This window comes from Sinocyclocheilus rhinocerous, unplaced genomic scaffold (assembly GCF_001515625.1).
Source record: "Sinocyclocheilus rhinocerous isolate Xijiao unplaced genomic scaffold, SAMN03320098_v1.1 scaffold438, whole genome shotgun sequence".
Lineage (NCBI taxonomy): Eukaryota > Metazoa > Chordata > Actinopteri > Cypriniformes > Cyprinidae > Sinocyclocheilus > Sinocyclocheilus rhinocerous.
In genome coordinates, this window is record NW_015634015.1 from 367,580 (window position 1) to 372,822 (window position 5,243).

The 5,243-nt window shown below is 36.6% G+C and overlaps 1 protein-coding gene across 1 annotated transcript in view; it reads left to right on the top strand.

Moving 5' to 3' along the window:
* LOC107745051 (PQ-loop repeat-containing protein 1-like) overlaps positions 1-5,243 on the top strand; it is a 43,925-nt gene that overhangs the window by 11,696 nt on the left and 26,986 nt on the right. The window lies entirely within an intron of this gene.

The window sequence follows — 5,243 nt, forward strand, 5'->3', positions numbered from 1 at the left end:
ATTCTGCTTCATTGAAGGTTCACAGAAGCATGTAGTCTCTGTTATCCTTAATGGAAGAAGTTTGAAACAACCAGGACTCAATTAATGGAGAAGGGCCTTGTCTAGACTGGTGACCAAGAACCTGATGGTCACTCTAGTTGAGCTCCATGATCATATGTGGAGATATGAGAAACCTACAGAAGGACAAACCTCACTGCAACACTCTGGCTTTATGGTGGTGCGGCCAAACTCAATCCTCTCCTCAGTGAAGACACATGAAAACACACTTGGAATTTACAAAAAAGCACCTAAAGGACCCTCAGACTACAAGATTCTCTGGTCTGATGAACCTAAATTCCAAACGCCTTAATGGAAACCTAGTCCAGAATTGGTTCCTATAATAAAGTGTTACTATATAATTTAATGTTAATATGATAGTAATTACATGTAACAAGGGCACTGTAAAATAAAGTTTTACCATATTAATATAATGAAATATTAATATAAAATGTTGTACATTAACAATGCCTGGTTATTAAATGTCAACTGTTTAATAATAGTTATTTGTAGCTGAGGGGCTAAGGACTGTAAGGTGCTAGCTTTTGCTAAGTAGGTGGAGTTGATCCGCGTGTGCCGGTTAGAACACCAAAGCCGGAGAAGGAATCGAGTTCACCAGATTTATTGTTACAGGCATATGCAGAGGGGGAGCCAGATTATAGCGAAGTGCATTATCCAGTTCTCAGATTGTGCACATATTATAGATGAGCATTAATACTGATGCAGAGCAGTATCATCTTGAACCTTATGTCCTTTGACGGGTCAGCATACACTCATGTATGTGGGTGTGGTCTGCAACAAACAAATAAAGATACATTCTAACAACCAATGGTTCTTATTATTACAATCCACAACATTTATATGCTCACATCCATCACAACATGAATGGCATTACGAAGCAACTGGCTTCCCCCAAACATCACACAATGTAGCATTTGAAACTAACATTATTATAATGGAACATCATTAACAGCTTACATTACTACATTTACACTGAGTGAGAACTCAAATGTTACTATACTTCACACTAGCATCCATTTTGTATAGTCACATATCTTAAACATATATATTCAGTAAACAGCAATCAACTCCGCTTGAATAACAGTTAAAGTTACAATACTCACTTTCTCTCTGGACGCACACAAACTTAAACACTCAAAGGAACATAAAGATAATCGTATGATTGCCGTTTGTAACGGAATCGCATGGCTCATTCCCGCTGAGGACCAATGATGGCTGATGCAATACTAGATTGCGATTGCGCGGCGCTGTGAAGCACTCCACAGAATGAAACGGCATTCCGCCAAAATAAAAGTCCCCGCGATAGAGAAAAGAGCGCTTCTGTGCGTCTGCATTAATGAGCCTTTTGCACATTATTATTGTTGTTGTTGCTGTTGTTGGTAATAATAATGCTGACAAAATCTGATAAAAAAAATATTCACAACTCAAAGAATGAAGTCATAAATGCAGATCAGAATATTTTCATGCCTAACATATGGTAAAAAATAGACTTCTTACCATATTTGAACTAATATTGTACACTCATCAAATAAATCGTGAAAACTATTAGAGGTATTATTAATGCTGACAAATTATCAAAACATCTTCACAGCGCAAAGAATGCGAAAATTGCTGTATTGATCTGCAAACGCTGTCACATCAAGACAAAGTGCTTGTTTCCTGATTTTGCGTGTGAATTCAGTCCGGCGTTTACAGGCCGATAGCATCTTAGCCGTTCACTACAGTCAGTCCACAGCTCTGCAGATTGAGCGGCAGTCCGTACTGGACAGAGCTGCGACTGAACAGATTGTGTGGATCTGGATGAGGACCAGCCTCAGGCCCTTCAGAACCCAACTGTCACTCATTTGAGCATCCAAAGGCCTCTCTGGCTCGTCTTTCTATTTCACTTAGCTGTAATTAGAGTAAGGGACTGACGGATATCTCTTGGTATGTGGGCTGAAGCTCTGCTGAAAGAAGGAACGGGCAACTAATAGTGCCACTCTGTTTCACGTCAATCATTCCCGGCCCCTGGCCTGAACGCCGTCTATTTATAAACAAACAGAGTGAAACAAGACGAAAAGAGGGACAGACCCTGAGGAAAATAGAGCTTTTAGAGGAAAAGAGGTTATTTGTTCCGTTTGGAAATAGTTTGTGTTTGTGCGTATATGAATATTCCTGTGCCATCATTTCTGTAAGAGTGATTGGTGAACAATATACAGTACTGTGTAAAAGTTTGGGTCTCTTATTCTCACCAGGCTGCATTTATTTGATTAAAAAACAGTAATATTGAGAAGAATTATTATAATTTAAAATAACTGTTTTCTGTTTTAATATATTGTAAAATGTAATTTATTCCTGTGATCAAAGCTGAATTTTCAGCATCATTACTCCAGTTTTCAGTGTCACACGATCCTTCAGAAATCATTCTACACTGTAAAAAACAACAACAGTTAAACAGTAAAAAACTATTATCTATGACTTTTGCTTCAACAAAATTGTATTTTATAATAAGCCTAAATTGCTGCTTATTAATAGTAAGGAAGTTGTTAAGTTTAGGTATTGGGTAAAGTTAAGGGATATAAAATATGGTCATGCAGAATAAGGCATGTACTTTTTAAGTACTAATAAACAGCCAATATGCGAGTAATATGCATGTTAATAAGCAACTAGTTAATAGTGAGAATTGGTTCTAAAGTGTTACCTGGATCTTTTGACTTCAAAATTTCATGTTTAATGAGCACGTGTTTGCCATTTCTTTGTAATTATTTGTGTAATTTACTAGCGACATTGGCGTGAAAACATAGGATTTATTTTGAAAAGTTTATTTTTCAGTGTAAACATTTCTTACTACTATCAATGTTAAAAATAGTGCTGCTTAATGTTTTTCTGAAAATTCTCAGGATTGTTGGATCAAAGTTCAGAAGAACAAAATCTAGAAATAGAAATCTTTTATAACATTATAAATGGCTTTACTGTCACTTTTGATTGTTTTCATGCATACTTGCTAAATAAAAGTATTAATTTAAAAAAAGCCCAAACCTAGAGTTAGACATTTGTACAAGTATTAAAATTTCACAATGTTTGTGCTGTCAAGATGAATAATATGTGACCCTGGACCACAAAACCAGTCATTAGAGTCAATTTTTCGAAATTGAGATTTATACATCATCTGAAAGTTGAATAAACAAGCTTTCCATTGATGTATGGTTTGTTAGGACAATATTTGGCCGAGATACAACTATTTGAAACTCTGGAATCTGAGGGTGCAAAAAAATCAAAATATTGAGAAAATCGCCTTTTCTCAGGATTTTTGGATCAAAGTTCAGAAGAACAAAATCTAGAAATAGAAATCTTTTTTATAACATTATAAATGGCTTTACTGTCACTTTTGATTGTTTTCATGCATACTTGCTAAATAAAAGTATTAATTTTAAAAAAGCCCAAACCTAGAGTTAGACATTTGTACAAGTATTAAAATTTCACAATGTTTGTGCTGTCAAGATGAATAATATGTGACCCTGGACCACAAAACCAGTCATTAGAGTCAATTTTTCGAAATTGAGATTTATACATCATCTGAAAGTTGAATAAACAAGCTTTCCATTGATGTATGGTTTGTTAGGACAATATTTGGCCGAGATACAACTATTTGAAACTCTGGAATCTGAGGGTGCAAAAAAATCAAAATATTGAGAAAATCGCCTTTAAAGTTGTCCAAATGAAGTTCTTAGCAATGCATATCACTAATCAAAAATTAAGTTTTAATATATTTACAGTAGGAAATTTACAAAAAAACCTTCATGGAACTTGATTTTTACTGGCATGAAAGAAAAATCTATTATTTTGACCCATACAATGTATTTTTGGCTATTGCTACAAATATACCCCAGCAACTTAAGACTGGTTTTGTGCTCCAGGGTCACATTTATCAAATTGCATGACTTCTTGGGAAGAGGTGTGCCATTACCATATATTCAATAACCTGCTCAAAATATCTGTGCAGAAAATGAGCAAAAAATCTTACAGACTTACATTTGAAGGGGCAACCTGAGCTGTATATAGAGACCAGAATATCATAGAGACTTGTATGTGACTTGTTCTTATAAGCAGCCACTGTTAGCAGCATGGCAAAAGCACTCAAAACACCTCAGCAGCCAAACTGCAGCATCCTAACATCTGTATAGCAACGTCCCGGACAACACCCAGTCATTTAGCTGAATTTTGCTTGTAAAAAGTGTCTAAGGTATGGCTGTTTAGTTGCACTAAAGCTTTGTATATTTGGCCAGCTTGCCCAAGAATACACTAAAATCAGTGGCAGGAATGTCACAGTATATTTCCAGCGCTCTGCTGTGTTTGGTGTAGTATCTGTGTCCAAATGAAGTTCTTAGCAATGCATATCACTAATCAAAAATTAAGTTTTAATATATTTACAGTAGGAAATTTACAAAATATCTTCATGGAACTTGATTTTTACTGGCATGAAAGAAAAATATATTATTTTGACCCATACAATGTATTTTTGGCTATTGCTACAAATATACCCCAGCAACTTAAGACTGGTTTTGTGCTCCAGGGTCACATTTATCAAATTGCATGACTTCTTGGGAAGAGGTGTGCCATTACCATATATTCAATAACCTGCTCAAAATATCTGTGCAGAAAATGAGCAAAAAATCTTACAGACTTACATTTGAAGGGGCAACCTGAGCTGTATATAGAGACCAGAATATCATAGAGACTTGTATGTGACTTGTTCTTATAAGCAGCCACTGTTAGCAGCATGGCAAAAGCACTCAAAACACCTCAGCAGCCAAACTGCAGCATCCTAACATCTGTATAGCAACGTCCCGGACAACACCCAGTCATTTAGCTGAATTTTGCTTGTAAAAAGTGTCTAAGGTATGGCTGTTTAGTTGCACTAAAGCTTTGTATATTTGGCCAGCTTGCCCAAGAATACACTAAAATCAGTGGCAGGAATGTCACAGTATATTTCCAGCGCTCTGCTGTGTTTGGTGTAGTATCTGTGTTTTGCAGTTAGGACTGTGGGTGTGAGCTGAAAAAGAGGACGAGCTTGGTGGGGTTGCTGTTTAAAAGCCGTGGCAGTCTGTTCCCACACACTGCCCCGCTGGCAGCAGCGATACGCACATGCACAGCAGTGTAAAACTGTGCCACGACGCTCAATACACGCCATACACTGTGGGACACCG